At 41.6% G+C, this 20070-nt stretch overlaps 2 long non-coding RNA genes across 2 annotated transcripts; both read right to left on the reverse strand.

Annotated features, from left to right (window-relative positions):
* Positions 1 to 957: 957 nt before the first annotated feature.
* LOC131304706 (uncharacterized) lies at positions 958 to 4315 on the reverse strand. Its single transcript, XR_009192454.1, has 3 exons — positions 3286 to 4315; positions 1535 to 3033; positions 958 to 1249 (listed from the first exon to the last, which is right to left on the reverse strand). It is a non-coding gene; the product is annotated as an uncharacterized LOC131304706 (long non-coding RNA).
* A 4-nt stretch (positions 4316 to 4319) lies between these two features.
* Positions 4320 to 4985, reverse strand: LOC131304707 (uncharacterized). Its single transcript, XR_009192455.1, has 3 exons — positions 4802 to 4985; positions 4555 to 4710; positions 4320 to 4438 (listed from the first exon to the last, which is right to left on the reverse strand). It is a non-coding gene; the product is annotated as an uncharacterized LOC131304707 (long non-coding RNA).
* Positions 4986 to 20070: the final 15085 nt, after the last annotated feature.

The raw sequence follows: 20070 nt of genomic DNA on the forward strand, positions 1-20070 counted from the left end.
GTTCAATTAGAGTTGACCCCCGAAGTGATTAGAGTTGTAACATATAGAAATATATATTTTTTGGGTTTGAAAATGCACGGTTCTCGCAATGGACATTTAAATTGAGACAGAGAGAGTAGTTTTCTATTATTATTATTATTATTATTTTATTTTTTAATTTTTTGCTCGGCAAAAGGAAGATTTATAAAGTTCAAAAGGAAACATCGAGAGGGGAGGCTGAGGAGCACAGTTGCTCAAACTCAACCGGGGGAGGGGGAAAGCGTAAATCATCCAGCACAAAGTTGAATGATAAACGCCAAAACATATTACAATTTTAGCAAATGGATACCATCCAGAAACATTTTAAAATCCTCCACGGAGTACAACCTAATATCGAATTTAACTTTGATCCACATGGCTACCCTGAATTTAATTGTGTCCACCACCTCCTCTGTGCTTACAGCCGTATTCTTAAAAATACACCCATTCCGCATCACCCAAATGGACCAAATTATTGCATAAAAACACACTTCCCACATATGTACGTTTTTCCAAGTTGCCACTACAACAAATAAGGCTTTTAATAGCATGCCAAAAATGCTATAGTATCATATGCATAGCATTCAAGAGAACGCCTTATTAGCCGATGCTATTAAAAGTCTTCGCTTTCAATAGCGTTCATTGTCCTCTATTGTTGAGCTCTTTTATAGCGGGCAATGAACGCTATGGAAAGTAATAGATATCGTTCAGAAAAACGCTGTATTAGCCCATGCTGTTAAAAGTAGGGGGCCTATCATAGCGTTTTCTGACTGCTGTTTATCATAAACTTGTAATTACGTTTCCTGAATGCTATATATTATAGACTGTTGATAGGAGTCTTGGAATGCTATGTTTTCTCTACAAATTACCTGAAAAATCTTTCATAAGCTCATTTGACAACACGTTTTTTTGCCAAAATACTAAATGTACCAATGAACAACACATAAATTCGCCCAGGATTCCATTCAAAACAAAAGAGAAATATATTTCCATCCAACATCAAGTAACTTTAAATAAAAACAAATTCAATAGCAAGCCTTCATGTCCTACCAACATTTTGAAAGAGAATGGTAGTGAAACAATCATATTGTCCCAAAAGTTGCCCACATGTCTTGACACAAAACGGGAAGTATTAAGGAAAAAACTTCAACTAAGTTCCATCGGCACCATTGTAATCTCCTTCTTCATCAAAGTGTGAAGCAATATTGATCTTATCTTCCAACTTGAACACCTACATACTCTGTGAAACACCAAATATCAAAAGAAAATAAATCAACAATGACTTCTAAAATTAAAGTTAGATCACCAACATCGAAAATTAAATTGAAGTTAGATCACCAACATCAAAAATTAAAATAAAGCTAAAAGCAGCACTGAGTTACCCTCACATCTTTTATTGTCATTGTTAATTATGTCTTCCTTTCAACATGATGATAAGAAGTAATGTAAGAATTATTAGTCATATTGTTCATGTCCAATAAAAGCAAACACAGTAGGAAAAAATCAGAAGACAGACCTCGTGGTTGTTTATCTTTTGACTAACATGACCATTCAAAGACCAAGATCTGCAATCTTGAGGAAGCCAATCTTTAGCCCTTCCCAAAACAAAAATGGGAGGATAAAAATCTGGAAGTGAACAGATAAAGATCTCAAGACATTGTATCACTAATCATCTACATTAACCACGAGTACCCAACATATGAGTCTTAATGACCAAAATACAACTTTTGGAAGGCTATAAAACCAAAGATACAACATAGAGGTCAAAGACAAATAAGAAAACAGTGCTGATAAATGACATTGGGTCAGCTTAGATGTCTAATGGAAATCTCTCAATATGTTTTGAAAACACAGGACTCAGGTTATTATTTGAATGTTTGAGATTGTAACGCAGCAAATAGGAGTACAAAAAGGCCGATTCTAAATGTTCATGAAACAAGGGTGTCCTAAGTCAAAACATTCAACTTAAGAATTGTGGAGCATTAACCTTTTCCACCTCGAATTGAGAAAGATCAGGAGAGTCATTGTTGTCCGACACATTACATAACCTTGTACTAACATATTCTTCACTGGTCATAAAATCAGAGTACTCCCTGCCAGCAATCTCATTACCACCCCTGGTGTCCATGTCATCGGCAATAGTTCCAGTATTTTCAATTCAGTTGAGCATCTTTTCTTAGATCAATTCAGTTGAATGTTTAAGAAAGAGTACAAAAAAATGGTGGAGCAACTGCTAGGAAGCCACGGATTAGTGGTACACTTTATATGCTACACACCTGCTAAACTGATGTGAAAAGAAGTCAGATATTTGAACTCTTCTTCTGGAGTGTGATCTTGTTGTTTACTACCAATAGCATTCACAATATGAATGTTACCCAAGCAGTTTTCCAAAAAGAACTAAATTCCACATGTGAGAAATATTGCAAACTTTAGGTCGGGGCTACCCTAATTTAGAAGTCTGGTGTGATAGCGTGTTGAGAGGGACAGACAGAGACTAAAAAAGCTATTACAAGAACTACACCTACAGAATAATAATTTTTTAATGGTATGGTATAACCACCACTTGATTTTGTTCACATGAGACTTCTAAAGCAGGACCAGAACACAAGGATGCCAAGTTCTTCCATGCAATGTATACTAACAAAACAAGAGTGAGAGCTTCTAGGTCTCCCATTCATTAATAAGTATACCACTATCATGAATTACCCTGAAACACCTACTTGAAAATCAAACACTTTTAACTTTTCCAGTGCCACTAAGATAATCTGAACTCCAAAGCTGGTTCTTCAAGTATCCATGTCCTCAAGTTCATAACATAAAGCTAAACAAACATAAACAATTAAGATGACAAGATGGTAGTCTATGCGGCTGCTGATATAAAACACTTAACATGCCTGTTTTAATTCTCTTGTTGCCTTCTTTCTTCTCCAAATGCTTTTGAACTTTTATTGCCACTTCAGAGTGGGTATATGTCAAACGTATGCGTAAAGGGCTACTTAAATTATATTTAGTATCCTGCAAAACATCAAATTATCACAATGAATAATCAACTGGAGCTAGGAGATTTCATACGTTTCGAGCAATTCTCAAATATAGTTCCGAGAATTATGTGTAGTCCCCATTACTTCACCTATTAAATCTTCAACCATATTCACCAGCCACCACAAATTTAAATAAGATGTTTTTCCACTACTATTTTCAGCACTTGAACGCCACAAAAGCTAAATACTGTAGATCAAATAAATAGCCGAGGGAAACTCAAATTACCAACAATGTTTCAAGAGGACTGGTGATAGACAATTTCAAGAAATCTTTTGCAGAAAGGCGATCAACACAAAACTTTCTTCAAACCAAAGTTCAGAATCGTACTTCCTTTTCATATATAGCCTGAAAGAAACAAGAATAAAATTAACATTTCCCCAGTTGCACTCTCTCAGATGTTACAGTGATGAAAAAAGAAAATCCTTAAAGAAGGCAACAGAAAACCAAGAGCACAACATACAAAATTACAAAGATTTAATTATTCCTTGCATGACTAACCATAATGCATAACCACAGAAAGAGATGTTGAATATCTGTCACCAAAAATGAACAACAGAAAAAATTTGATTTCAAAATGAATCCTTAAGGCATTAGATGTAGCAAGATAAATCAAAATTAATGCTAGCTAGGGAAACCTGTCTTAAAAATTCCCCCTGTTTGCCTGGAAGTTCAAAGGGACTTGCAGAACTTTTTATGCCAAAGCTAAGGAAAACTGTCTTAAAAATTCCCCCTGTTTGCCTAGAAGTTCAAAGGGACTTGCAGAACTTTTTATGCCAAAGGGAGTCGAAGGACATCTTATACCAGAAAATGCTTAAACCACACTTGGCATCCGTGCACTTCATCTCTAAATACACTTTAACCCTAGTAGCACTTCGAACTATCAACTATGAGAGCTGATCTTGAAGTTTTTCCCAATCAATTTCCAATGATAGGCCCGTTCTCTACTTCTCTAAGATTGACCAGACAGAAACTGCCCACTAAACTATCATGTTACTCAAAATTTGGTCTACCTAGTCAAATATTACCTGAAAAAAGCTTGGGGAACTAAACTGCCATTAGTTCATGACTTCATGTTACCAAATGACTTAAAGCTAACATTAGGACACGTCTACCAAATGAGGTAATATCGCATCTACAAGGGTAAGGTAATAGCAATCATAGTGAGATAGGTAAACAGTAAACTGCATGGGTGAAAAGTTAATAGTAAAAAACTGAAAATGTACAAAATGATGTATGATCCGAGAATTCATAACCATTTAGTTCATCAAGAAACAACAGGGAAGGGTTGATTATGATCTCATTGCCAATACAGACTCGCTTCCTCTCTCCCCCCGAAATTCCTCGAACAAAGGACCCGCCGATCATTGTGTCCTAGCACCTGAGCCGTACGTTTATATTTCTCAGCTATTAGCTCATGTAGAAATAGGTAACATCAATTTGTGCTATGGATTACTTGCAACACAGTGTTATGCGTAGGCAGAGTCGTGAAGTTACCTCTCCAAGCCCAGCTCGCAGATCACATCTATGGCTCGTTTCTCCTTTTCCTCTTTTGCCAGCGTCTTTGGAAGTCGTAGTAGAGCTGCATATGTCAATGTCTCCTTCACTGTAAGGTGAGGAAACAACACGTTGTCTTGAGTCACGAATTCTATCCTGCGCGCCATGTGTTCCGTGTCACTACAATGTGATGGTCCCTTATCTTTTCAAACTCATGTAAACAAAGCGCATTTGTCTAGATTATTACCTGTTTTTTAAGAACTTGGAGTAAGGTTGGTCGTTGTAAGTAACAAAACCACCAGGGGCCGGCTCTCACAACCGACCGCCAAGCAGGCTCAGAAGCGTAGTCTTTCTGCTTCCCAAGGGCCTCATCAATACCAAAACTTCTCCAGGACTCACTGAATTGGAAATTCCATTCAAGATATCCTTCTCCACTGTTGATGTCATTCCTTTGAGGATCACCTTGTATGTCACCTCTGTGAACTGCATATTCAGAAACATGACAATGAGTCCGCATTCATCGAATACCTTGGAAGACGAAGGCGTATAATATATATAGTTTTTAACCAACAAATATACAGCACAGTTAGCCAATTCCTACCATTGAAAACATGAAACAGATGGATTTGAAACCACATTGGAGGTTTCATTGTTAGCCATAGACTCTAGAGGTGCTTGAATTTTTTTCGTTTTCAATGTTTCCTAGATGAACTACAGGCATTATAACATTACGGGCTTTGCCTGTTATTTCTCACAAATACTTGGATCTATCCTATGGTTTCTTGAAATTACAGGATGCATGGACCTCCCGCCGTCTTTCAAAGTTGTCACCGATGGACTTGACGGAAAAAGAACACAAATAGCATTTTCAGTTATCAAAATTGGAGAGTAGGAACGAAATTGGAGAGAAAGAATGGATTTCCCACGAACTGATTTTTTTGGCATCTTAAATTTTTTCTCCAAATGAGACTGGCGCCTTTTTTATTGGTAAACGTTGTAATTGAGTTGGTTGAACGTTGTCAAAAGTCTTCCTCCCCCTACAGTGCCGTGAACGCTATGTTAAACTCATGATGCAGCTCTATTATAGCATTTTTTAAAGAACACTGTAAAATTATGCTATTAAAACTCAAGTTTGTTGTAGTGTGCGATAGCTATTGTCGAACCACCAGCCCATGAGACTCGCAACCGAAGATGGGCATACCCAGTTGGTGTGCCACCAATCCAAAATTTGAGACCAAACAAACCAAGAGAATTGGCAGTGAAGAAATAAATGGTTGGGGGTTTCCAGAAGCAAAGAGCCAAATTGGCATAAGTGGTCATTCAGGGCAATATTCCTACTAATTAGAATAGACCTTGTAGCCAACCTCTCTTGAATAGCCTTCCACGCCAAAATTTTGACCTTTGGGGGCATAAGTTTCTCCACACAGATCCCAGGAATGAGTTTCTATCTTGAGTCTGCACTTCCCATTGCTCATATACCGACCTTACCGTGAAGTTCTTATTTTGCATCCATCTCCATTGCATATTGTCAGGTTTAGATGGATCCATATGATAAGACTGCAATCTTATTATCAAATCTGTTAGCATCCGGATCTCCCTTCCATGCAAGTCTCTCCTAAAAATCAGCCCCCAATTTCTGTTTCCCGTCCCGTCCCAGATGTTACTGACCACCTCATCCTGTTGAGCCGATAGCAAAAATAGTCTAGGAAACGCTTCTTTAAGTGTTTGGGGACCTAACCATCTGTGGTTCCACAAATATGTATTCTGACCCCAAAAAACTTGTATTTCGAAACTCTCTTGCACAATTCCTCCAATACTTGACCCAAGATCACCAATTGAACAAATATCTTTCCACAAAGTAGAAACTGAACCTCTCTCTGGACGGTTTGGCAACCAGCTCCTCTGATCTAATTTATATTTATCTCACACCACTCTCACCCATAGGGAGTTGTCGTCTTTGTTGAATCTCCACCACCATTTAGCTAGCAATGCCAAGTTTTGTTGCAAAAGTCTTTTCACCCCTAGCCCGTTAGCTTCTTTCTTCTTTGTTATACTCTCCCATTTAACCAAATGCAACTTCTTCTTGTTGATAGTATCGCCCCAAAAGAATTGACGCTACAGCTTTTTCAATTTTTTTCGCCACTGGCACCAGCATCTTGAAGATTGACATAAAGTACTCAGGTAGGTTAGTCATGTTGGAATTAATTTGATTGAGTCATCCTCCAGCAAACATAGCTCTACTTCTCCATAAGCTCAACATCTTTTGAGTTCTATCAATCATTGGTTCCCACGTTTCACACTCCTTGTATTTGCTCCCAACGGTAAACCAAGATATTTGATTGGCAAAGCTTCTACTTTGCACCCCATCGCTTGAGCAAGGGGGAGCACATCTTGATGACTGACATTAATACCACACAAGGAACTCTTTGAAAAATTTATCTTTAAGCCGGACGTCAACTGGAAATTCCTTAAAATTCTTTTGATGTTACACATCTCTTCATTATCAACATTGCAGAATAAGATTGTGTCGTCCGCAAACTGAAGATGAGATAGTACTAGTCCATTTCGCCCCAACTCCACCCCTTTAATAATTCCTTTTGCCTTAGCTCTTTCCAACTAGATATTGAGAGCCTTTGCTACAATATTAAAAAGGAAAGGAGAGATAGAATCCCCTTGTCTAATGCCTTTCTGAGTATTAAACTCCCTTGTCGGTGACCCGTTGATTAGAATCGACATCGAGACTGAAAAGCAGCATTCTTTGATCCAATCACAACATTTAGCACCAAAGCCCACTTTCTTGAGCATATCCGACATAAAGCCCCAATTGACACAGTCGTAAGCCCTTTCGAAATCCAACTTCAGAAGAAGTCCCCCTCTGGCCTTTTTCTTCCAGCAATGGATAATCTCTGTGGCGACAAGGACCCCATCTAAAATCTGTTTACCCCCGATAAAAGTAGCCTAAGCCTCTCCTATAACCGATGAGAGATGGCTTCTCATTTTGATTGCTAAAACTTTGGACAGAATTTTGTATATCCAACCAACTATACTAATGGGTCGGAATTCTCTGAAAGAAATGGGACACTCGACTTTAGGGATTAAGGATACAAAAGTAGTATTAATACCTTTAGTTAACTTTGCATTCGCGTAAAATTCTGAGAAGAATTGCAAGATGACAGGTTTCATGAATGCCCAACTCTTCCTTACAAAGGAAAAATTAAAACCATCTGGTCCTGGAGCCTTATTACTTCTGCACCCTTTCATAGCTGCCATGATTTCACCCTCCTCAAACTCTTTCTCTATTTGGTTAGCTACCTCTTGAGATAAGGTTCTTGAAAAATCTCCGCCCAAAACAGCTCTGCATACCTTCTCCTCCATGAAATTATTTCTGAAAAGGTTGACTGCTGCTTCCTTAATGGCCATAGGGTCTTCCAACATTTCTCCATTTACCAGAATAGATCCCACCATATTCCTTTTAAACCTGTTATTTGCTATTGCTTGGAAAAATCTGGTATTTTTGTCTCCCAATTTCAACCAATTCACCCTAGATTTTTGTCGCCAGAGATTCCAAAAAGCTTAGATAACCGCCAGAATTCAGATATTGACTTACACTTTGCTGCTTTCTCCTCAGCCGTGAGTTGCCTGTCTTCTGCTACAACATCAAATTGATGAAGCTCAGATTCAATTTCTTGCAAAGCACAATTAATATCCCCAAACTCTTCCTTATTCCAAGTTTTTAGATTAGCTTTAACTGCCCTCAATTTCTGGAGAAGAATAAAACAAGCCCATCCTTCCACCTGTACATTGTTCCATGTTCCTTTAGCTAGTTTCAAACACCTGGGGTTAGATAACCATATATCCATAAATTTAAACGGTTTTGGTCCCCAATCTCAATTATCATCTGAAATCAAAACAGGGCAATGATCAGAAATCAATCTTGGTAAACCCCATTGAAGAATTTTGAATCTCATAATCCACTCCAAAGAGCAAAGAAACCTATCCAAACGGCTATGAATCGCTTGATCTTGGTAATTTGACCAAGTGAATTTTCTACCAATCATTGGGAGTTCACAGAGTTCCATGGAGTTACAGAATTCAATAAAATCCCTCATACCTCAATCCACCCTTACACGCCCCACTCTTTCACTGGGTGATTTGATTTCATTAAAATCCCCCCTATACACCACGGTTCACAACTGTTTGCTTTAAGCCTCATCAGTTCCTCCCACAGCTCCCGGCGACCTACTACTTCATTTGGGGCATAAATATTCACCAATACACAAGGAAAGTTATTAAACAAAATCCCCTGAAGCAAAATAAAAGATCTATGCAGTGTAATATTCAAGGCCCGAAAAAAATCATTTTTCCAAATGGTAAGAAGGCCCCCAGATGCTCCCACTGAGCTAGAGCAAGCAAACCCAAAATTACTACCTCCCCACAAATTCTGTACAACTGCCCTATCAATTGTGCCCAATTTATTTTCCTGTACAGAAACCATGTGGAGCTTTTGCCTCTTGATGAGCTTAAAAAGAAATCTTTTCTTTATAGAACTTCTCATTCCCTTTATATTCCAAGAAATTAACTGCATTAACAAAAAGAGTTTTGAAAACGCACCTCCTCTCAGGCAAAATAGCTATGCCTCTCCATCCCTCACTTGGGATCGAACACATTCCTCAGCTTCCACTTCAATCATCCTTCTGAGAAATTGCTCATCTACAGGTGTATATTGAATACCCAGTTCGGCACCGACCGCCATGGTTGCTCTAACCTCTCTTTCAATAAGAGAAGTACTATTTAGGGTCTCCCCAGACGAAGAAGAGGAGTATCTCCGACTTCTAGCTTCTCTCTCCATCCCCTCCTGGATGAGAAGGAGATTCGAGAGCTGCCATCTCTTTCTCTTCTGACACGCAGCGTCATTAAGATCAATAAGAAGGTTGATACAAAGGAGATGAGATGAGCTCACCTCGATTGACTTTGGTTGTTCACCACGAATTCCTCCATTCGCCAGCACTTCTGACGGAAAAATACTTCTCTACATACAAGGGTATTCCACAAGCCCTATTTCTTGCACTTGGGCCTAATCAAGACAACTCTGTAACCGAATCTTTAGGCTCTCCTGACCCACAGGCCCACTCTCATGGGCTGAAAGGTTTAATAAAGAACTAGCTGCTCCTTTTTGCATAAGCCCATTTTCATCTGGCCCGTTATTCTCTTTTTCCCCCAAGCCCAAGTTAGCACCTTCAGATCAGGATAAGCCCACTGAATCCTCCACGAAAGATTCCTCAGATTCAAAAATCTCTAGCTTCCCTTGAGAAGCTTCTCCATTCTTGACAAGCATTAAATGCCTCCTTGCACTGTCAAGCTTAGGGCCCCCAACCCCATCATGCCTTTTATCCTTCCTCTGCAAGACTGTCAACTTAGCTGTAGGGTCCAATCGTTGGCACCTACCTACCCCATTTCTCCCATTGGATGACCCTGAACAGAGGCATTCCACATCATCTTCATCTTCCTCCTCTAACCTTGCAGCACCTTTCTTCTGCACATGCTCCTTTGAAACAGGGGCATTATGGCCAGCCACCGATGGTTCCACAAGGTCATCAAGACTAACACACAAGTGAAAATAAACACAATTGTGGAGTAATTTTCTGATAATTCCATTCATCGTAGTTGTACAATATATATAGTACAAACATTAACAAGGAAAGAATACAAGATTACATGGAAATATTCTACACTTATGGCATAAAATAAGATTACACAATTAAGGATATTGACCAAATCAAATATTGACTAAATCATATCCTTAATTCTAGCACTCCCCCTCAAGTTGGAGCATGTATATCGCACATGCCTAACTTGTCTAAAGAGTGACTAAAAACACTGCTGGCAACAGCTTTGGTAAGGACATCGGCTAGTTGGTCTGCAGACTTCACAAACGGGAAAGCAATGATTCCGGCTTCAAGTTTTTCTTTAATGAAGTGCCTATCAATTTCCACATGCTTCGTCCGATCGTGTTGGACTGGATTATGAGCAATCTCTATAGCAGAAGTGTTGTCACAATACAGCTTCATTGTCTCCTGAGAGTGAATACCCAAATCCTTAAGCAAGTTCCTCAACCATAGTAACTCACATACTCCAAAAGCCATGCCTCTATATTCAGCTTCTGCACTTGACCTTGCTACCACCTATTGTTTTTTACTCCTCCAAGTCACAAGGTTGCCCCCTACAAAAGTAAAGTATCCTGATGTAGATTTTCTGTCGTCAGATGAACCAGCCCAATCTGCATCAGTGTAACCTTCTACCTTCAAGTGATTATTCTTGCTGAACAATAACCCTTTACCCGGAGCAGACTTTAAATATCTCAATATGCGTTCCACAGCATCCATGTGAGGTTTGTAGGTGGATAAATTCAAGTAGTGCTCTGAACAGCACTGGAATGCAGCGGCTTCACGTGCCTCTTGAACGTAACCCTAATTCGTCAGAGAAACCCTTATCCTGCAAAACAGACAAGGAGTGAGCGCACCTTTGCCTCTCGTGGCAAAGGCCCTCCGATGCCTTTGTTAGTATTTCGTACTAATGATCAAACCCTAATTATCAGTAGGAAAGCAATAAGAATGCAGTGTATTGCGTACCTTTCACCTCTAGGTTTACCTCATATTTATAGATTTATGGATGCTTGCTGTCCAAGCATCCATGTTGCCATAGGATTCCTAACTCGTATAGGAAACCCAGGATATCAAGGAGTCTCGTTTCCTTTATCAGTTTATGGAAAAGAGTCCTTTTAGGAATCTTTTCCTTTAAGAGCCGAACATCCCATATTCGTTGGGTATCTTTCTCAGATCCTATATTCTTGGGATCTTTATCCCTTTATGGGATATGACTACTCTGGAACCTTCCAGAATGTTCCCTCAAATAGTACTTCTCTCTCTGTTCGGCCATCTCATGGCCGAACAGATGGCCTGGACCAATTACCTCACGTGTTACTGGTCCTGAGGAAATAATTTGAACCATATCCTTTGTAAGGAGCTTTCCTCCTGTTCGGCTCTCTCTTGCCGAACAAGTTTCTATGAACAGTGGCATCTCATGTCACTTTTCTTGTATTTGGTCCTAATAACATCTCATGTTATTGTACCGAGAATCGTACAACCTCTCTGGACTATTGACTTCTCATATCAGTGGTCCACAGTGCGTTGACCCTCAGTTGACCATGCTCGGGCTCATTTTGCACCTGTTCGGGAATACCTCCCTACAATTGCTCCCCAGCTTTGCTCGTTTATATTTTACTCAGATGACGAGTAAAGCTTTTAAGCGAACAAATTCACTTTGTTTCTGCACCTTATTTCACATATTGGTGCAATATTTCACCACTTTGCTTAAGAAAAAATCATCTTTTCTTGTGGCCGTCACAGGCTTTTAGCCCTAACCTTTACACGCGTCGATCATCGTATTGCGTTCCATTAAATACGAGCTGACGTGTTTATGGGAAAACGGAACGCTCAAACGGCGTCTGGTATGACGTTTCACGTACGCCACCCACTTTTGGGGTATTTTTGGGTTTTCGTCCCATTTTTCAAAACACCCCAATCTTCCCCTTAGACTCCCTCTGCAGAAGAAAAAACTGTTCAAGCGTTCGCCCGCCATTGAAGCTCTGTTCATCGTCTCAAGACCTCTCCTTTTAAGGATTCCATCGACTATTCTCGTAAGTCATCATTTCTTCTTCTTACAACTCCATTTCTCTAGTGGATTGTTTTCAACCGCAGTTTAGGGTTTCATTGTCCCCATTGTTTTACACTTCGTAGAATTCCAAAATCCTATCTGGTAATGGGTAGATTTCGTAGGCACTGTAGTACTCCTCAAGCCATGGCTAGTTTCAGATCTCGATATGGGATTCCTGACAACGTAGCTACTGTTTTGGCTCCTGAGGATGCCATTCGTGAAAGCTTCGATTTTGACACCCTTCATATTCCAGTAGTAGCCGTCGTTGAAGGCGGAGTTAGGTTTCCCCTAGCCCCTCTGCTCCGCCAAGTCTTAGCGTATTACAGGCTTTCGCCAATGCAGGTTTCTGCTAATTTCTTCAGGGTAGTTATGGGCATAAATACCTTAAACCAAATGTTAGGGACTTCGCTAGGCCTGTATGATATTCACCATCTATACAGTATTTCCAGAACTGGGGATGCCCTTACTTATTATCTAAAAAGTAGGGATTCTAGAAAAAAGCTAGTCCTTGAACTCCCTGACTCTGCTCGAGGGGATGACGACGACTTCCTGATTGTCACGGGCAACTTCGAACCCAGAGATGAGGACGGCCAAGTGATTGGTTTTCATGCCCCTCACATATTCGGGAGCCCACGTTAGTGCTTTTCCCTAATTTCATATGTGTTGTCCTTTTTCATAGGAAGAGCTTTTTCGTGCTTCTAATTTCGTTGTGCCTTTTGTTTTCAGCATCAAATATCAACCGTGGTTATAACATTATAACCCCTCAAGTTCACGTAGCTGATATCAGACGAGCACTTGCATTCAACGGCGAAGGGACATACCTTGCAGGCCGAGCAAGAGCAGCCCAAGTACTTCTCAGCTACAAAGCTTCATATGGTGGGTTTATTGATCGGCGAACCCGAGCAGCTGATAATCCTGCAGTAGCTGGTCCTTCAAGACCAGTTCCCGAACAAGAAGAGAGGCGTTCCCAGACTCCTCCAATCTCTGACGAGCCTATCCCCCTTGCTGAGGAAGCTTCCAGTTCCACATCCAACTCGTCTTCCAGCGGCCGTACCTTCTCAACTTCAGAGATGAACCGGCCAATTGACTTGGGCAGCCTCCTCACCATTCCTGGTAGAGGTCGTGGTCGGGGCCAAAATGTTCAAGGTCGTGGTCGTCGCCTCCAAACTCAAACAGATGCTCCCCCTGGATTTTCCCTTGAAGAGATTGAAACCCTTCACCGTGAAAAACGTCAACGAGTGGAGGAAACTCAAGAAAGACCCCCTACATCCTCCTCATCTCCTGCTCCCCTCTGGGCTCCTCCATTCTCACACGGGAGCCGAGCTATCACTGTTCGGGACAGTGTTGAGTCAGAAGGCACTGCCCTTGCCTTGTCTCAAGCTTTTCTGCTGCCAGGAGATATGCAGAAGGAGGTGGCAAGCTCGCCTGACAACCTTCTAAGCTCATTCATGTCTCACAATGCCAAGGTAAAAAGTTCGCTTTTGTAAATCATAGCATACCATAGCATTTGGTTTCCATGTTTAACTATTTTGATCGTTCCAGGTGATGCAAAAAATGGTGGCTATGGCTCAAAAGCTTAGCCAGTCTGAGCCTCAACGTGTCAAGCTTGCAAGTGAGAATACCAAGCTTCAACGTACCATCATTAGGCTCGAGAAAGAAAGGAACCAAGCCTTGGCAGTGGCAGATGGGCTAAAGGGACAACTGAAGGGGGCGGAGGACAGTCTTGCTCAAACTTTGAAGGAGCTTGAGACGACCCAGACTGAAGCCAAAGCTGCTTTTGAGAAAGGATATAATGAAGGAATCAAGATTGCCACGGAGAGCTATACTAGCCAAATGCCTGGGATACAAGACCAAGTCTGGGTGGCCTCTTGGACAGCTTGCCTTGCCAAGGCTGAGATTCCTGAATCATCTCCTCTATGGACCAACATTGAACTACCCAGTGCTGCTAGTCAAGAGGAGGATGTTGCTGAGGAGACAAATGATGAGCAGGAGGTGACCGTGTCTGCTGAGCAACCTGTGTCTGAAGTGGAGCCTCAAGTTAATATGACCAATCCTGGCCAAAAGGAAGTCAGTGATGGTCAACTTGGAGATGAACATCCCATAGAAGAGCTGGCTGCTCCAGTAGCTCCTATAATTACTCCTGCAGCTGTCCAAGATCTCACAGAAGATGAATGAGCTCTGCCTTTCTTCACATCTGTTTTTGAATTATTCCTGTCAAGATACCTTGTCCACATGTTGCTGATATGGATGTTTTAAGATGTTTTAAGTATTTCGAACTTAATTCGTTTCACGTATTTAAAATTTTCACGTACTTTTATGCATATATGCGTATGCTTCCAAGTTTTACGTACTTCTCGTAGAGTTTAAGTTTCACGTACTTTAAACGTTTAAGTTTCACGTACTTATATGTTTGAAATTTACACAAGTATTTCGAACTTGTGTTGCAACTTTTAAGTGTCACGTACTTAGAACAATCTCTCAAGTATTTCGTACTTGTTCGTACTTGCGTTCTTTCAAGTGTCACGTACTTTAAAGTATCACGTACTTAGAACAATCTCTCAAGTATTTCGTACTTGTTTGAAGTTCACACAAGTGTTTCGAACTTGTGTTCAAGTATCACGTACTTAAAAGGATATCCTATACCCTGCTCCCCAATACGAATGAGGGAAACCAATGTCGTGATTTCGTATTCAAAACAAATACCAAGAAAACAGCAGTCTAGACAAAAAAAACGTAACTTCATTTATAAACTGTAAAACCCAAGAGGGCGTTACTCGTATCCCTTGTAAAAATAACAAAACTAGAACACAAGAGAGTTTTATTCGTAACTCCCACACAATCACGATGTGCATAAAGAAAAATTATATAAAAAACTTTCTTAGATTATGGACATTCCAAGGTCTTGGCACTGGGTTCCCATCCAAGTCTGCCAATCGATAAGCCCCAATGCCTGCGATTTCTGTAACTCGATATGGGCCTTCCCAATTTGCCCCCAGCTTTCCCTCATTAGCCACTTTAGTATTGCCGAGCACTTTTCGTAGCACAAGGTCTCCAACACCAAACTCTCGTGGGTGTACATTCTTGTTATAACCTTTGATGAGCTGCTCTTGGTATGAGGCCAAGTGCACCAAGGCCCGTTCTCGTCGTTCCTCGGCAAAGTCTAGCTCAATCTCCAAGGCTTTGTCATTTCCTCCACTTTCAACCAAAGTGGTCCTGTTGGTCGGCAGACCTATTTCTAATGGAATAACAGCCTCTGTTCCATATGCTAATGAATAGGGGGTCTCTCCCGTAGACCGCCTAGGCGTTGTTCGGTATGCCCATAGGACCAATGGCAATTCATCGGGCCATTTCCCCTTTGCTTTATCCAAACGTTTCTTAATCCCATCAAGGATTGTTTTGTTCGAAGCCTCTGCTTGTCCGTTGCTCTGAGGGTAAGCTGGAGTTGAATAATAATTTCTTATCCCATACTGGGCACAGAAAGTTTTGAATTTCCTCTGAAATTGCGATCCATTGTCTGTAATCAACGAATAGGGTACCCCAAAGCGAGTTATGATGCTTTTCCACACAAACCTTTCTATCATAGGTTCAGTAATCTTGGCCAACGGCTCAGCCTCAATCCATTTAGTGAAGTAATCGGTTGCAACTAATAGGAATTTTCGATTCCCAGTTGCTTTGTGTAGTGGACCCACTATGTCCATTCCCCATTGAGCAAACGGCCAAGGACTTGTCAGTGGCACCAGGTCCTCGGCTGGTGTTCGAATCATTGGTGAAAATTTCTGACACTTCTCACAAATTTTTACGTACACCTTAGCATCTTCTTGCATGTACGGCCACCAATACCCTTGGGTGATTGCTCGGTGGGCTATGGACCGACCACCAGCATGGCTTCCACAAGTCCCCTCGTGAATTTCGTGGAGGAACTTTTGCACCATCTCAGGATGCACACAAAGCAAGTAGGGTCCTGTAAAAGACTTCCTATATAGTTTTCCCTCTGGGGATAACCAGAACCGAGCAGATTTGGTCCTGATTTTATGTGCCTCCTTTTTGTCCAAAGGAAGTACTTCATCTCGTAAAAACTCCACTATTGGGTCCATCCAACTTGGTCCTTGGCTCACGTCCAAGACCATCTCTACACTTCTGCCAATGCTCGGCTCAGCCAAATATTCTACGGCTATTTTTCTTCTAAACTCAGATGGCACAGCTGCAGCTAACCATGCCAATGAATCTGCATGAGCATTCTTTCCAGAACTTATCTGTTCAATATACACTCTTTCGAAGGTATCGAGCAGATCTCTGGTCACCTGTACATATGCCGCCATCTTCTCGCTCCGGGTTTCATATTGCCCGGACAGTTGATGGACCACGAGCTGTGAGTCAGAATACACCCTAACTCGTTTAGCTTTTAGGATTTTTGCACTTCTCAAACCAGCTAAGAGTGCCTCATACTCTGCCACATTATTTGACGCACTGAACCCTAGCCGAACAGATAATTCTAACATTGACCCTTCAGGGGGCAAAAGCACAACTCCAATTCCTGAACCGGTGTTGCAAGCTGATCCATCAACAAACAGCTTCCATTCCAGGGGATCTTGTTCAGCTAATGCCTGTTTCTTCGTTACAGGAGACTTTGCTTCACACTCCTTTCTCGTAGGAGGCAGAGGTGCAACCGCAGGTGAGAACTCTGCCACAAAATCTGCAAACACCTGGCCTTTGATTGCTGTGCGCGGCTGATAGTCGATGTCATACTGGCTCAACTCAACGGACCAAGTTGAGATCCTTCCCGAGAAATCTGCCTTTCGGAGCAGTGATTTTAATGGGAACTCAGTGTAGACCACAACTTTATGGCTCTGGAAATAATGTGGCAATTTTCTAGTTGCTGTCTTTAGTGCTAGGACCAGTTTCTCGAGGGGCAAATACCTTGTTTCGGCATCTAACAAAGTTTTGCTCACATAATAAACTGGGATTTGCTCGGATCCCTTATCTCTTAAAAGTACTGCACTTACAGCATGCTCAGAAACAGCTAAGTATAAAATCAGAGACTCACCTGTTTCTGGAGTCGAAAGAAGGGGAGGAGAGGCCAAATATCCCTTTAGATCCTGAAAGGCTTGTTCACATTCTGCTCCCCATTCGAACCCTTCCCTTTTCTTCAATAACTGAAAGAAAGGTCTGCACTTGTCACTTGATCGGCTAATAAATCGATTAAGAGCTGCTGCCATCCCTGTTAATCGTTGGACTTCTTTCGTTGTCCGAGGGCTTTCCAGATTCTGTAAGGCTTTTATCTGGTCGGGATTTGCCTCTATTCCCCTTAGAGTTACAAGATGGCCCAAAAACTTTCCAGAGCCGACTCCAAACGCACACTTCGAGGCGTTGAGTTTCAACTTGTATTTCCTCAAAATCTCGAAAGCTTCTCTCAAATCTGCTATATGGCCTTGCCCAGATTTACTCTTTACCACCATGTCATCTATGTAAACCTCCATAGTTTTGCCGAGCAATTTTCTAAACATGATGGTCGCCAGTCTCTGATACGTTGCCCCTGCATTCTTCAATCCAAAAGGCATGACATTATAACAGTACAACCCTCGTGGTGTAATGAAAGACGTCTTCTCCTGATCTGGCCCAAACATTGCAATTTGATGGTATCCTCGATATGCATCGAGAAAACTCATCCGTCCATATCCCGCCGTTGCATCAACCAACTGGTCAATCCTTGGAAGAGGAAAACTGTCTTTAGGACACGCCTTGTTTAAATCTGTGAAGTCGACACATACGCGCCATTTTCCGTTCTTTTTCTTGACGACAACAGTATTCGATAGCCATTCTGGATAATAAACTTCCCTTATTGCCTTGGCTTCCAACAAGTGATCCACTTCTTCGATTACAGCGTCAACGTGCTGTACGGCTGCCCTTCGTTTCTTTTGAATGACCGGTTTGTGCTGTGGATCTATATTCAAGTGATGGCAAATAACATCTGCATTTACCCCAGGCATCTCCTCTGGTGTCCAAGCAAATACATCGACATAAGTTTTCAAGAAACTTATTAATTCATTTTCTTCCCTTTCTGGCAACGATTCCCCAATTAGAAAATACTTATCTGGATCAGTCTCGTTGATCAGTGTTTTCTTCAAATCCTCAACTACCCTCTCGGTTGGGTCTTTTCCAATATCCTCAATGGTCGGCAGATCCGGAATTTCCACGGTATTAACATGGTGGGCATTATGGACTCTTTTAATGATGGAAACCAAACATTGTTGAGCTATCTTTTGGTTACCTTTGATGTGCTCAATCCCATTAGACCCTGGGAACTTTACCATCTGATGGAAAGTTGAAGAGACTGCCCTCATCTTGTGCAACCATGTCCTTCCTATAATCACGTTATAGGAAGACGGTACATCCACCACTAAGAAGTCGGTTCGCAGCACCACCGTCCCAGCCCGAACAGGCAGAGTTACTTTGCCTAACGGCCAAACTGCTCCTGCTCCAAATCCGACCAATGGAGTTACTGATTGTACCAAATCTTCTTGTGTGAGCCCCAGTTTCTTGAACGCATCGTAGTATAGCACTTCGGTGCAACTTCCTGAATCCACCAGGATTCTCTCCATATCATATTCCCCAACTCGTAGGGTTATGACCAAAGCATCATTGTGAGGTACCTGGACTCCTCCCAGATCTTCATCAGTAAAAACTATGCCTTCGTTGCTTGCCCCTTCGTTGCGACCTCTTTTCTTCCCCAACTGCATCACATGTTGGTTATGTTTTACTTGCCTCTGAAGCAATCTCACCTCATTTCTCGTATAAGGTTCGGCTAATCCATGTATCATATGGATTACCCCTTTTGGATTTTGTTCGTAATCCAATTCCATTGCTTTGTCTTTATCCTTGGAATCCTCTTGGATAAATTCTTTGAGGTAACCTCGTGAGACCAAATCATCAAGATGTCGTTTAAACATCTCACAGTCCTCTGTCATGTGACCCCAATCCTTATGGTAACTGCAGTGCTGATTCGTAGCACGTTTTGCATCTTTATTCCCACCAAGAGTTGGGGGCCATTTGAAGTATGGTTGATTCTTTATTCGATAAAGAATCCTGTAAATGGGTTCTTTCCAAACCGTGTTTATTGAAAAGAATGACTTGGGATCCGGAGCTTGTTTATCCTTGTACTGCTCTTTCTTCGCCTGCCCATAGTCTTTCCTTTCACGATAAGTTTTGGGCTCTGGCTTGTCAACTTTCTTTATAGGCCCCTTCGCTTGCTCGGCGGCCAACTTTCCATCCTCTCGTAGGATGTCATCCTCGTTCCTGGCGTGCTGCTCAATCCTTTCCATTAATTTTGCCAATGTCTGCACGGGACTCATGTTTAGAGATTTACGCAGTTCCCCCCGAACAAGTAAGCCCGTTTTGAACGTGGCTATAGCGTATTCTTCACTACATCCTTCAATTTCGTTGAAGGTTTCCCAGTACTTCTTTGCATAAGTTCTGATCGGCTCGTCCTCTCCTTGTTTCATAAAAGAAAGACTCTCAAAGGTTTTGGGAGCTTTCCTGCTCGTCAAGAACCGTGCAGTGAATTCCTCGGCCAATTGCACCCATGTCCGGATGGAGCGCGAGCCCAGTTTGTGGAACCAGGACAGAGCAACCTTCCCCAAACTCGACGGGAACATTTTGCACATGATTGCATCATCCCCTTCATGCATAAACATCGCTTGCTGGTAATGCTGTATATGGGCCACGGGATCAGCGTCTGTCTCGTAGAGGATGAATGTCCCGTGCTTTACCCTGGTCGGCAATCTAGCCTCCTGTAACTTTCTTGCA

The sequence above is a fragment of the Rhododendron vialii genome, chromosome 10a (genome assembly GCF_030253575.1).
Source record: "Rhododendron vialii isolate Sample 1 chromosome 10a, ASM3025357v1".
In the NCBI taxonomy this organism is placed as follows: Eukaryota; Viridiplantae; Streptophyta; class Magnoliopsida; order Ericales; family Ericaceae; genus Rhododendron; species Rhododendron vialii.